At 41.0% G+C, this 15,119-nt stretch overlaps 1 non-coding gene across 1 annotated transcript; it reads right to left on the bottom strand.

The window, feature by feature from the left end:
- Positions 1-414: 414 nt before the first annotated feature.
- On the bottom strand, positions 415-487 carry TRNAA-UGC (transfer RNA alanine (anticodon UGC)). The gene has a single exon. It is a non-coding gene; the product is annotated as a tRNA-Ala (tRNA).
- Positions 488-15,119: the final 14,632 nt, after the last annotated feature.

Genomic DNA, 15,119 nt, shown 5'->3' with positions numbered 1-15,119 from the left:
AGTGACAATTTTGCAAAAAGATACAACTTTTTTAGTTACTTAATATTTCGATATAATTTTTTTAAAATCACAAATGATCTTTACATGAGTCAAACAATTGAGCAATGTAAATTCTTTTTATATTTTAGATTTTGTAGAACCTTAAAACAATACATCCTTGAGTGTCACTCTATTGATCCCTCATTGTCACTTTTCTTTGAACCTTGCATTTATAATTCGGACTACTAAGTAAAAATATCAAAATACCCCCAGTGCTTTTTGGCCCCTCATTGTTAATTTTCTTTGACCTCCAAACGTCTATAATTAGAATTACTTGGTAAAAATATCAAACATATAGTATAAATAGTTTGATCATTTTTAAAAAAAGCGAAACCATCGGCCTGTGGGCACCCAAAAGAATGCATTTCATTGCGTTGGAGATGACGGGCATCGATCCCGCTACCTATCGCATGCAAAGCGATCGCTCTACCATTTGAGCTACATCCCCTGTTTGAGCAAGTTTTCTTTTAAGTATAAATTCACAGTTTTAAACATCTGCTAAGATTACATCTGGCATGGAAGAGATCGAGGCTCGATCCACAAAAAGAATTCTGAATGAAAAAAATCCGTTAAATCTGCGGCGCTGGTACCGGACGCAGGAAAACTCAAAAATGCAGAAGTCAAGTAAGCACCAGAACGAAACGATAGCCCCATACGAAAAAAAAAAAGGCGTAGGAAGAACTCGCTGCTCGATTGCATTGTGGAGGTAGGCCTACGATCTATCCCGCCAAGTGTGGCATCCAGCTTTCTCTCTGTTGGCCATTGAACCTTGAGAGAGGGAGGGAGCCTCTCGCTCCGCTGCATTATTTAGAATACGTATTGCATTCAATATCATAGCACTTGACAAGGCATGGTTGGTTTTAATAAAAATTTTAGATTTATTCAAGTTTTGTAATGCTTCCGATAGTATATTGAGTGACAAGGGTTGCAACATCTAATGGATGTAGCGAGGCCTAGGTCTTAAGAGACAACTTCTCGTGAAAAAAATTCACCTCTTTGTCTTTTCTCTTGATAGTACTCAGGACAACGCACATCTCTTGCTTAAGATGGGGCACACTCAAATCAAGCAACATTCTATCGACCTTACTAAAGACCACTCTATTTTTTCCTGACCAAATAAATTGGATTACAATTCCACACATCAAGCTAAGTACATTCCACAAGCAATCATCGAGGTGAGTCTGCTTTTGGAAGAAGGTAACATATCCATGCCAAAATCATCCCAAAGGTTAGCATGTTGTACCTAGTTTCTTGTTGCTTTCACAAGGGGTCACCTTCGAACAATCCCAAAATAAGTGCTTTCGTGTTTCCTCTGCTCTCCCACATATAGGGGGCACATTAGTGCAATTGACGTTCTCTTGCTCAACCTAGCATGCAGAGGTAGCCTCTTTAGCATAAGTTGCCAATGCAAAAAGTTGATCCCAGAGGACAAGTTCGACCTCTGGAGCCTCCTGGCTCTCCTTTCCCATGTGGTTATCTTAGCTAAGGGGAACAGGAGGCTCTCCTTTCCCATGTGGTTATCTTAGCTAAGGGGAACGCCTTGTTCCATTGGGTCTGCATGTTCATTAGGATTGCAGGAGAAGTAGCCTTGTAGTCCCTCTAAGATTGGCAAGCCCATAATTGCTTTCCTAAAGGTGATACAAGATCTTTTAGAGGAATATCATCAACTCTCGCACAAGAGGAAGGCCAGTTCTCCTTCTTTTGGAAGGAGGACATTCTCCACCCATCTGGCTTCTCTCTCATTTAGTCTATACTTATTGTTGACTACTTGGATATCTAGCCATTGTTGTGGGCCAAGGTCCTAGAGATCCACCCAAATCCTTAGACCTTTGTTAAATAATGCTTTAGATGCTTTCACAAACCGTGGTTGATTAATTTGGTTGACTCAGTCCCCTCTTAATTGTGACACACTTTGTGGATGTATCTATTGCATCATCTCCAGTACACTTGAACCCCACACCCCATCTCACTCGCCACAAAAAATAAAATATGTATCACCACCCATGTAAGTGTCAAAGAGACAAAGTGCTATTGCTCAATCATTACTCCCCATCTTAATATCGTGTCTTGCTTGCCAATATACTTGTTATCCTCTGCACATATCTTCATGCTAAATTTTCTACCAAGATTTTGTCTCACCTAAACTACCTCACTATGAGGTTTGTGGAACATCGATAGTTTTCCATCGAGGAAAGACAATTGCCCACTTCCCCTTCGAACATGGTTTTATTTCACCTTCTTGTAGCTTCCATGGCTTCCCTTATCTTTTTCTATCTTTCTCTCTCATCCGCTAGTCTTTTTCTCTCCTCTTCTTTCTCTCTTCTCCAAAGTCTTCTTCCTTCTCTCACCTCTCTCCTAGGTCTCCTCCATTATAGTTGGTATCAAAGCCCTTGGGAAAGCTACTGTATGTATATCCTCTACATCACGTGCATTCAAGGCCTGTTTATTATCTATGAAATTTTCTTGAATAAAACATAACCATTTTCTATTCAATCTGTAAATAATCCCTTTTTTTACACCCTTTTGTATGTAAAAAATGTAAAAAAATAATATTTTAAAAATACCTTATTTTGAACCCACATTGCATGCATATCTTTATGAGTAACTTACCCGAGTCAAAGCCTTGGTTTGTAGTCCCTTCTTCTTTCTCTTTCCTCATATCTAGTTACATTTTACAAAAACAAAAGCACTAGTTTAGAAGGGTACAACTAGAACATGAGCTGTAAGGAGCAGTGATGGAGTACCACAAGGTACTAACATCCTTTCTTAGAGATGGCACTAGGAGCTTTAGCAAGAGTTTTGAAGCAGCCAAGCTTGCTTAGAGCAAGGAGAGGGCACAAAAGCTGCAATTACTAAAGGAAGTTTTGGTGACTTAGAGGATGATGATGAGAAACTATTCCTTACCAAAAAGATATATGGTGCAACACTCCCAAGAGGTGTAGACCATGCTACTACCACAATTATAAATCGCACAGCAAGTCTGGAAGAATGTGACAACAAAATAGCTTCTCTGCAGTCTCAAGTTGAAATGGCTAATATGGAGCTTGAAGGATGGCACAAGGCATTCCACAATGAGTCAATCATGCCTTGTGCCATTGTTCCTGATCGAAAGCTAGTATTGCAAGTGTTACAAGAGTCACAAGCTTTTAAGGGGCAATTAAAAGATTAGATTTTTAGTGGAAAGAGGCAGATAGGTGCAATGGTTGTGAAGTTGGCAAACAAGGAACAATAGATTGTTGAGCTACTGAAGACTATAATGCATGATATGTGTGGCAGTTTGTTGAAGACCCCGGTATCTATTGGCAAGCTCTCCTCCTGTACCTTGACTACGGTATCTTCTTCTACATTAGATATAGTGGGCTCTTTTGGACTTTGTGCCTTTTCCTCTTTTGGAGGAAGATTGTCCACGATGTCAATAAACAAGACTTTGACTTGGATTGGTTATATGAATGGCTTTGGCATATGTGCAACACTAGTGATATTCAAAGTTGATGATAATGCTTGCAAGCTATTGCTCTTTGTGTGGCACACCAGCATTTTCTACATTATTGTGAACCTTGGCAAGTGATGGAGATAAAATTCCAATAGAAATAGTATCAATAGCCTCCACACATGATGCGCACCTCTGCTTCTTGAGAGCTTTCAATGGTAGTTTTTGTTCTCCTAATCAACACGAGTCTGTGTGGAAATGATATGCCATTGAGCAACCCTTGTACACTCTTTTAAGGTCTAATTGAATTTATGGTCAAGGTTCAAGATGTAGTAGCACTAGGTTCTACAATGCTCTCCGTTTGCCACTAGCAATACATCTTGTTTTGGTAGCAATGACTTCCAAGTAGCTTCAACACATAGATCATGCCCAAAAGGTTTGTAGATGTGGAGCACCCCATTGAAAAGAGTAGCTAATGATGGAACATAGTATAGTCTTTTGCTTCTAGACAATGAAGGGATAGATGCTTATGACCAAACTAGGGCATACAACACTCAAATATCCTCCTCACTTGTGTTCTTATCCAGCAAGTTTATTTACAACTAGACGGGAGGCATTGATGAGGCAACATTGGATCGCATGTCTTTGTGACCAAACACATAAGAGTAAGGGCTTCACAATGTCAATGTTTAGCTACTAAATTGGCATAATTTTCACCAATGTTCTTATGGTGTTTACGAATTTTTATCTGAAGCTATTTGAACATGGCCAGTGTATCACTCCTCGAGACTATCTCGAGTCAGCTCTGCAACAACCGATGCATTGGTTCACCCATTGAATGAGGAACATGATTTGTAGTTGGATCCTCAACATTTGGACTACCTGCCTCTGCATTAAGCCCTCAAGGAGGGTCTAGTTTATCCAATGCTAGCACAAGTGCTTTCACTTCGCCATTTCGTTAGACCTAGATGTCAAGCTCATTGTTCTCAACCCCCAATCAACCATTTGGTAGCACAACACTTTCATTTAGCACTCTAAAATCTAGATACATGTGCATGATTCTTGGTTCAAATGATTCTGGGTTGAGTATAATAGTACTAAGCCTCCTTGTTTGAAATCTCGTTGCTTGACGTGCTTGTCAAACCAACTCTTGTGTCATGCCTTCTCACATATTAGCACATGGGTGGCTAGAAGTCGAGTATCCGATAAGCGCTCTAGCTCAGTTAGGAGCTCCGTCCATACCTCCCTTCTGCATCTCTCTTGAAGAGGTATTCTCAAGCATAGAACAAAGAACTCTACAGGTAGAATTTCTTCTGTATGTCAACCTAAAGGAAGTCTATCCTACAACTGTTTTATAGGCTATTAGATAGGCCCACAAGGATACCATTACTTTGTTATCCCAGTCACTACGCGAAGTAGACACTACTTTGGTTAAGACGTTACTAGAATCTTGTTTGTGGACTCAGCTTGGCCATTCGCTTGAGGGTAGTACGGTGAGGGTTTTTGATGGATGATCAGAAAGGTGGACAAGAGGTGAGTGATCACTTCATTGATGAAGTGCGTGCCTTAATCACTAACCAGTTCAATGGAGCACTCGAATCCTGAGATGACTTGCTCCCATAGGAACTTAGTTGTGGTCCTAGCATTGTTTTTCCTCGTGGCTCATGCTTCCACCCACTTCGTGAGATAATTGGTGGCAATAATGATGTACTTGGCTATTGTATTGCAGGACTAATAGGCCAAATGAAGTCAATCCCCCACTTCTTGAATGGTTGTCTTGCAATAATTGGACTTAACTCCATTTTGTCCTTCCAAATAGGTACCTTGGTCCATTGGCACTTGTCACAGTGATTTACGAATCATGTTGCATCTCAAAAAAGGATAGCCCACCATAGTTGAGATTGCAGCACCTTGGAGATTATCGCATCTCTGCTTAAGTGTCCTCCTGCAATCTCCCTCTTTGCCTTTTCAAGTATGCCATGCATTTCATGCTCACACACACATCTTCACAGCAATCCATCTTGCCCTAGCTTGGAGAGTAGACCTGCTATCAACTGATAGGGTTGGACTTTAAGAATTAGTCGCTTAAGTTGGGCTTTTTCAATAGGTCTTTTAGGGAGCCCATGTTCAAGCACTGGGACTATGTTGTTTGCACAATGTGGCATTAAGTCGAATCTAAACAAATCTCGCTTGCTAGATAGGTTAAATAGATGTGCATCTGGCAATTTGTCAGTAATGCCCTGTCCAACAGCTTCTCCAATGGGTATGTGAGAATATGGTCAGCCATGTAATGATGCTTCCCTTTGCATACAACCACGGAGAAGTCAAATTCTAAGAGCAAAAGTAACCATCGAGCAATGCATCATGTAGTGCAAGGTTTGTTAACAAGATACAACAGGGCTTAATGGTCAACAAAGAAGGTAAAAGGCATAGCCACAAGATAATACCAAAATTTCTTTACAGCAAACACCATGGCTAAACCCTCTATGTTATTGAGTAGTTCATTTCCATATCCGTGAGTTGTCTGCTCTAGCAAAGCTCATTGGATAGTCTAGATTGTGTTCACTGGGCTAGATAACACAACTCGCACGATAAACTTCAAAGCATCAATGTGAATGTTTAAGGTTATGGTCCAATCAGGGGCTTGTAGGATGTGTTGTGGTTAGAGCCTTCTTCAATTCCTCATATGCATGCTGGCATTCCTTGGTCCATTCGAATATTATTAATAACTTATACAGAGGTCTAGCAATCAATGCATATTTCAGTACAAATCTCTAATATAATACTCTATATGGCCTATGAAGCACTAAACTCCCTTGTAATCAGATGGTGGTGGTAGATCGACAATAACTGTGACTTTCAAAATGTATGTGGCAATGCTGTTCTTCGACACCACGTTCCCTAGGATGCATCCATATTTTATCCAAAACTGGCACTTCAAGGGATTCTACAATCAACATCGTTGAAAGACCAGCTAGGTTTTCCTTCCTATTAGAGTAAACACATAGATCATCAACCACTACCTCTAACTCTTTCTTAAGCATGTCTTTGAATATGGCATACATGAGTCTTTGGAATGTGGCTGGTGCATTTGTCAACCCAAAGGGCATGACTATGTAGGCAAAGACCCCCCACTCAGTGGCGAATGCAATCTTATGCCTATTGTCAGGATGCACTTGCACCTAATTGTACCCTTAAAAGCTGTCCAAAAAACTGTAGGCCTCTACTAGCTACTCGCTCGAGAGCATATGCTTATTGTATGGCAATGGGTAACTATCTCTCTTAGTAGCATCATTGACTTTCCTTGTAGTTGTGATGCACACTCTGATTTTTCCATTTTTCTTCAGTATGATCACTATGGGTGAGACCCAGTCCCTGTGCTCAATCTTGTAAATGAATCCTACTCTCAACATTTTATTAATTTTTTCTTTGACAGTGTGAGCATACTTGGGATTCATAGGATACGATTGCTACTTGATCGACGTTGCATATCAGGGGGTTATGGGTATATTGTGAGTCACTACACTCAAATCTACCATTTTTAGCTCATCAAGGGACCAAGCAAAGATGTCTATATACTTCCGTAAGAGAGCAATGAGACTAGCTTCCTCCTCCTCCATCAAGTCATCGGTTATAAAGGTAGGTCGAGGTATCTCCCCTTCCTTAGCTAGATTAACCTCCTTGACTTTGGTTGGCCCTTCTATTGGTTCACTTGCTTGCCCTTGTCGCTTGGCTCCTAGCAAGATCACAATCCTATCACCTTTCTTAAACTTCATGAATCATTTCAATAGGTCTTGCAGCTTTCTTTGCTCCTCAACTTGCGATTCCTTCAGCTATCCCCTTCGTTCCTCCTTCAACCTTCGGCACCTTAGGTGGATTAGTAGGTCTCCCTTGGTACATCTAGCCTTAGGCGATTGAGGTATCTCAGGATCACTATGTGAGCTTACTTCCAACTCAGAATCGAACTCTTCGCCTTCGCTAAAAGAGGGGGTCTCTCCTGGTGATCGTAGCTCAAAGGGTGAATCTGTCTTGAATAATGGTGTGGCACTTGGTTGGTTGGACCAGGCTTGCTTTCTCATAGTCAATTGCTCCTATATGCTCCAACCATGTGCGGTCGCAATCCATGTGCATGACTCCTCTCTCAATTCTAAAGACATTCTTCTTCTGCGGATTGGAGTTTGCCCTTATCTATTCAATCACATGTCCTTCCGTGTCGCAGTCTATCGTATCAATCTCTCCTTCATCCTCGTCTCTAAAGGAACATCAATCTTCGTACTCGTTGTCATAATCTTCATGTCTAACTGCTCATCATCAACTAGGTGCTCGTCTCTAGCCTCACTCTCATCAGTGGACTAGGGCCCAATTATACATCAAGTTTAGGTTGTGCACCTTAGTCCACTTCAACTTAGGTTTGTTCATGAGATCATTGAGAGGTTTCAAGTTAGCGGTAGGGTTGCCGACTAACTTCCTCGTTAGGTACTCCAAGACTTCTTTGTTGGGAATTACACTGATGGCTGGCACAAGTGTTGGTTTTTTGGGATTCTGCACATGACGATTCTTTGGTGGCTTGCATGTTGATAACGGACAAGAGTTCAAAGTTGAGTGTTGATGAAGAGCTCACAGTACTTTCATTGGATTCTTCAATACCTGCAATTGAAAACCTCTCATATGGTCTCTCCCTAGGGGTTAGTGATAGTCTTCTTATCATGTGCACAAGACATAGTTTGATTAGTTTGGGAGACAGGTCAAACTCTAAGCAAGCTGAGAGTAATGTCTTGCACTTGAGGACCCAAACTATGTATAGATTGTGGTTCAGATATTATGTGAGTGCCCATACATACTTAGATATTACATAGTCAGAAGACTATTGGTATGGTTCCTCGTAACAATGTGTGGATGAAGAAAGGGTTCAATGGGGTGGAAAAATTTGTGGATGTTGAGGGGAAGTACACATGAAGGCTTCTTGAGACATCATTTGTGATTTTGACAACATGATGTAGCATAATTGAGCTCATTGACACCTTAGCTTTTGGTAGCTGGTGGCTACTTGTATTATTCAAAGAGTATGGTATACTTTCCATGGTCTTTTATGCCTTGCTTACCACTCTTGATTGCAATGGTACTAAGATGGAATGCGAAAAAAGAATCATGCAAGTGGGTCAGGATGACATGTCTAACCATAGGCAAGACAAGCTCCCTAGGTATGTCATGCCCTTGATGTGCCCTAAACAACTACGGGGGATGGGTAAAGGGCTAGGGGACTAGGGAAACGGAGCCAGCCAACCAAGGTCATTGGACGTACCTAATTTGAGGACCCCTAGGTGTTGTGCAGTGATCGTGGATGCCTTTCTTGTTCTTCTTTTCTTTTCTTTTCTTATCTTTCTGTTCTTTTCATTTTCTCTTTTTTTTTTCTCTCTTTTTTTTTTAAATAACATGAATACAACCATTGCAATATGTTGAGGCTATCAGCCTTTCATTTGGATTGGGAACTGTCAAGATCCAAAGGCTATGAAAATGGATATTACAAACATGATTATGTTACAGTTGTTGAGATGGAGAGATACACTTGAGATTTTGCAAACCTCTTTGTAGCATGTGAGACATCGGTACAATTAAGATAACAACTGCAGTGAGTCGGATGTAGAGTTTAGCCAAGAAACAGAGAGTAGCCAATGACTATGCTTTGGGCCATGCTCAAATGCAATATGTGATTTCTGCAACAATGATTTTCTCTTCCCACAATGGGGCTTCCATCATGGCTCTTTGTTCTTGGTATTTCTACTGCTTTTTCTATAATGGATCTTTGTGGGGTTGGTGGTCTTGTGGTGACTTGGACATTGAACGCTTTCGTACAAAGACCTATGTCATCCTATATCCACTTGACAACTTGTGAGAGTACATGCCAGTCATATGCTTCAATCATAATGAACAGGTGCAGCTCAAAAAGACATCACTTATCTGAATCCCATTGTGTTGATTTTGATGCATATCACCTATTCTTGATTACCATTGCTTGTGTTTGTGTTGGCTTTTCCTTTTTAGTATTATCTATACATAGTCATAAAACGCATTGTTTACTTATATACATGTTTATAAATCCATGTCACTTCATGAGAATAAAAACCAATTGTAGAACTCAGAATTGTACTGGAGCGTGGCACATGCATCTAGTACTCATGGCAGCCTACTCAATAACAACAAATATTTTGCAACATCGAGTAGCATGGTACCTTGTCCGAGTTTACTGGCAACATGTAGCTCCTCCTCAGTGAGAATTTTATAAACTAGAGGGTTCTATTGGCTAGTTTCGGCTAAGTCCATACCCTAAACGGCAGTCAGTACTACTCGAAAGGAAGTTGGCACCACATAGGTTCTTTGAGACCGCCATTTGGCCAATAGCTCCTCTGAGACTATCATAATCTGGGCTCCAAGTTTAGCCATTGTAGCACGGTTTTCAAACCAATGCTTTTCAAATTGACTTCGACCCTCTGATTGTCACTTTAGTTGCTCTATCTCTAAGAGATTTGGTTGGCAAAGTGCATCATTGAATGTCACAATTAACCGTAGTTCATCGGCCTCCTCGTCAGAAATGAGTTGCATGCGTTCATGTAGGAGCTTGTCATAGTGCTCGTTAAGATACTCTTACTCTTCCTAGGATAGCAGATATGGCAAGTATTTCTCAAGCTACTCCCTAAGGAATGTGCCCATGTCTGCAAGGACATAGACACGTGCGAATAATTTGAGTTTAGCATCCAACTTAGTCAAGCACTCTGTGACACTTCTATGTTCAATGAGGGCTTGCTCGGTTGCTATCTCGTGCAAGGTTTTGGGAGTTTCCCTAAGCTTTAGCATAGCTAGGGGCTCATGCCTAGATGAGAAAGATTACTCAATGCTAGGATTACTTATATCCTCAAGGTTTTCATGTTTCTCCTGAGGCTTTATTGTTATTGTGTCATGGTTCTCCTCGAATGTGACTAGTATAGTTTTGTCAACCTATTGTGACAGTGTCATATCCACTCTTGATTGGTCAATGTAAGTTTTGTTGTCGGTGGATTGAGTGTTTGCAAACAATCATTGACGGTAATGGTTGCTTTGGCTTATCAGAGCACACGGATGTGTTTGAGGTTTCATCGCTACTAGGAGAGATTGTAATGGGTTCATTTGTGGGTGGACTCGATGCTTCATTCCTCAGCTCTTCAGCACTCTTGGTTTCAATCTTCTTAGTGTTTACAACCACTTTCAACTCTTGATGTTTTTGTTATTTTCTCCTCTTTTTCTTGGACAATTGAGGTGTATCCTTTAAAGATTATGGACCTAAACTAGGTCAACCGTTGATGTGCTTAGTTGGGTCTCATCCTTCTCTTTCTCTAATGTGTCCTTATGGGATGTAGCTGCGGCCTGTTGAACAGCCTCTCTAGGTTGTGAGGGTACAATTGCCTATCTTCTTGAAGAGTCTAGCTCTTCAGCTAATTCTCTTTCATTCATCCCCTCATCCGTTTCCATTGGCAATTGCTCCTAGTTGGGTGTTTGATCTAGACTCTTGTCCTTACCCATTGGAACATGCCTCCATTTCTTCTTATCATTGCCGGTGTTGTGTTTAGAGTTGTTTTTCTCTTGCTCAGGAGGTTTGGGTGACTCTAGTATAGATCCAAGAGACAATTTAGGATTCTTGTCATGTAAGCTTGGATGAAATCAGTTGAAGAAGTCAGGGTTGTATTGATGGGAAGCATAGAGATCTAGGATTGTAGGGGACATTGGGAGTTACAGAATCATCCTTGGTTCCTGTTTATGCAAAATCGTCACTAGGAAGTGACTGTGTGGTCAAATATCACTTTCGCCAGTTTTGCAGATTTGCCCTTGTGAGGGTGAAGCTGTGTTTTTTGCAGTGACAGAATTTTTTGCAGTGTTCTGTAATGGCGTCTGATTCTCTTTCACAGATTGTAACTGAAAAGCTTGACAAGAACAACTTCCAAGCATGGAAGTTTAGAATGACGAATTTCCTTATGGGAAAAGGATATTGGGAATTTGTTGCAGGAAATGAAGAAGAACCAGTTCTTCCTGATGTTCCTAATCAACAGCAAATGCAGGCATTTAAAGCATGGCATGAGAGAGCCAGGAAAGTTATATATTGGTTGTCTATCAGCATTTCAGACTCTATGATTGTGCATATTCAGGATGCAAGTACGCCAAAGGAGGCATGGGATACTCTGTCAAAAATGTATAGCACAAATACGCAAGCCAGGAAAATGTAGCTCAAGCAAGAGTTGCACAATGTGCAAAGAGAAAGTATGAGCATCAATGACTACCACATGAAGGTGAAGAAGATCGCAGATGCACTTGCTTCCATTGGGTCGCCAGTGGAAGATGATGATTTAGTTTCCGTGACCTTGAATGGTCTAGGAAAGGATTATGCACAGTTCCGAACATCCATTTCCGTCCGTGAAAGATTTCCTGATTTTGAGAAGTTGATTGCTCTTCTAATTTCTGAGGAGCAGAGAAATGGTGGTGCATCCTCTTCAGGAGGAACTTCAAAAGAAGCTGTCTTCTACTCAAATGCTGGAAGAGGTAGAGGCAGAGGTAGAGGAGGCCGATTTGGAGGCCGTGGTAGAAATCAGAATATGCAGCAAACTCAAGAAAACCAGTCCTATGGAGGAGGACGTGGTAACTCTAGAGGCAGGGGGAGCCAAAGAGGTCGTGGTGGATGGCAAAGAGGCCAAAATGCAAACAGCAATGTTGAATGCTACTACTGTGGTAAAATGGGTCATATGGCTAAAGACTGCTATAAAAAGCAGAATGACATCATGAATGGGAAATTGCAACAAGGGAATTATGCATCTTCTAGTAGACAGGGTGATGATAGAAATGAGCATTTGTTTATGGTGCAGGACATGAACAATTCTGTGACAAGTGCAGAAGAAAGCAACGATGTGTGGTATGTTGACTCAGGTGCATCAAACCACATGACAGGTCATGCAGAATGGATGGAGGATGCAAGGAAAATGAAAAAACCAGGATTTGTGGAGACTGGTGATGATACTGCACATCCTATTGTGCAGATTGGAAAAATTTCTTTGTCTATGCAGGATGGGAAAAAGAAATACCTGTCCGATGTATTTCATGTCTCGAATATCACCAAGAATCTGGTTTCTGTTGGTCAAATGGTTGAGCAAGGCTTGCAGGTCAGATTTAATCCTCATGGATGCTTTGTTGAGGATATGAAAAATAAAGGTCGCTTGATAGCAAAAGGAAAGAAGAAGGGCAGAATGTTTACATTGGATGCAGACATGCCTGAATTGAGTGCAGCAATGTTTGCACATGGGACCGGTGTAGTTGCAGATATTGATATCTGGCATAACACAGCGACTTAAATCAATGCATGCCCAAAATATTGTTGCAGGATTGCCTAAATTCAAGGTTGCAGAAATGCATAAGGTATGTGAAGCCTGCCAGTTTGGAAAACAAGCAAGGAAACCATTTCCTAGACATGTTCAAGAGAGTAAGAAGCCATTGGAATTAATCCACTCCGATGTGTGGACTACTAAAGCTGCATCTCTTGGAGGCTGTCATTATTTTGTCACTTTTATTGATGACTATGGCAGAAAAGTTTGGGTGTATTTTATGAAAAAGAAAAGTGAAGTTTTTGGGCATTTCAAAACTCTTAAAGCTATGGTTGAAAAAGAAATAGGCCTGCAAATAAAATGCCTAAGGTCAGATGGAGGGGGAGAGTACCTCTCAAATGAGTTTGCAAGGTTCCTGCAGGAGCATGGCATAAAGCAGCAATATTCATGCAGTCATACCCCACAACAAAATGGAATTGTAGAAAGGAAAAATAGGCATATTGGAGAGGTATCTCGTGCCATGCTTAATGAAAAAGACTTGCCAGATTTTTACTGGGCTGAAGCAGTTGCTACAGCAGTCTACATAATGAACATGACTCCCACTGCAGCAATACATGGCATGACTCTAGAGGAGAGGTATACTGGTAGGAAACCATATATTTCTCATTTGAAAATTTTTTGTTGCATTGCCTATGTTCATGTGCCAGATGAGTTGAGATCCAAGTTGGATTCAAAAGCTGAGAAGTGCATCTTTATTGGTTATTCTCTGCAGAGCAAAAAGGGTATAGATGTTATAACCCTTCTACTCATAAGTTTACAGTGAGCAGAGATGTTGTTTTTGATGAGATGAGTAGCTGGTATAAATCAGTAAATGTGATTGATAATGTAGATGCACAAAATGGTAATGTTGCACAGAATTCTCAGCAGAGCAGTCACAAGATATTAATGGACCTGGAGCGTCCTCTAGTAGTGGTTCACATTCTTTGCCATGGATAGGCAGATTGAGATCAGGAGAATCTTCTCAAGGCAGTGCAAATAGTGGTATGAAGGTATCACGAAAAGGAAAAGAGAAGGTAGATTAGCCCATGTTTGATGTGAATGCAGGTCACTCTTATGTGGATGGTGAATCCAGTGGCTCAGAACAGAGCATTGATGATGAGTTGGGCATTCCTTCTATTGTTACACCTGGAGTAAGGAAGACCAGGGATATTTTAAGAGCACCTGGGAGTGAACCTATTTTGTGCAGGTCTACCAGAGCTAGGTATCCTGTGGATAGGCTGAAATATGATGGATTTACAGCCATTCACTATGCATATATAGTCAAAGTGATACAGGAACCATAACCCACTTCTTTTGAGCAAGCCATGGGAAAAGAAAAATGGGAGAAAGCCATGGATGAAGAAATGGATGCCTTGGAAGCAAATGCTACATGGAAATTGGTACCTTTGCCTAAAGGTAAGAATGCAATTGGCTGTAAGTGGGTTTATAAGGTGAAGCACAATGCAGATGGTTCTGTGAACAGATACAAGGCAAGATTAGTAGTCAAGGGGTATGCAGAAACATATGGCATTGACTATGAAGAAACATTCAGTCCGGTTGCAAGGATGGCAACCGTAAGAGCAGTCATTGCTATGGCTGCATCAAAGGGATGGTCTTTACATCAGATCGATGTAAAGACCATCCCTTTGATTTACAAGAAGACGTCTATATGGAGCAGCCACCAGGTTATGTGCATGTTGTTCATCCTGAGTTTGTTTGCAGGTTGAAGAAAGCCTTGTATGGCTTGAAGCAAGCACCTAGAGCATGGTCTGACAAGATAGGACAGTATCTTGTTACTGTTGGCTTTCAGATTTCCAAGGCAGATTTCTCACTTTATGTGAGAAAAACAGAGAAAGGTATTATGCTACTTGTCATTTATGTTGATGATTTGATTATGACAGGTGACAGTGATGAAGATATCCTTCATGTGAAAATGCTATTGAAGCAAAAGTTTGAGATGAAGGATTTGGGAGAGCTGTGTTATTTCTTGGGCATTGAGGTCATTAGATCACCAAGTGGGATACAGCTCTTGCAGAGGCAGTATGGATTGGACATGCTGTCCAAATATGGGATGACAGGCTGTAAGCCTATTTCAGTTCCTTTGGAGCAGAATGTGAAGCTGAGCGCAGATGCAGGTGAGGTTCTGGAAGATCCTACTATGTACAGACGCATAGTAGGAAGCTTGATTTATATGACTATTACCAGGCCAGATTTGAGCTATGCTGTTGGATTGGTAAGTCAGTTTATGTAGGCTCCAAGGAAACCGCATTTGG

This window comes from Lygodium microphyllum, chromosome 11 (assembly GCF_053477565.2).
Source record: "Lygodium microphyllum isolate KBCC chromosome 11, Lygodium_microphyllum_v1.1.10, whole genome shotgun sequence".
Classification (NCBI taxonomy): Eukaryota; Viridiplantae; Streptophyta; class Polypodiopsida; order Schizaeales; family Lygodiaceae; genus Lygodium; species Lygodium microphyllum.
This window is presented reverse-complemented; position numbering and strand designations above follow the sequence as displayed.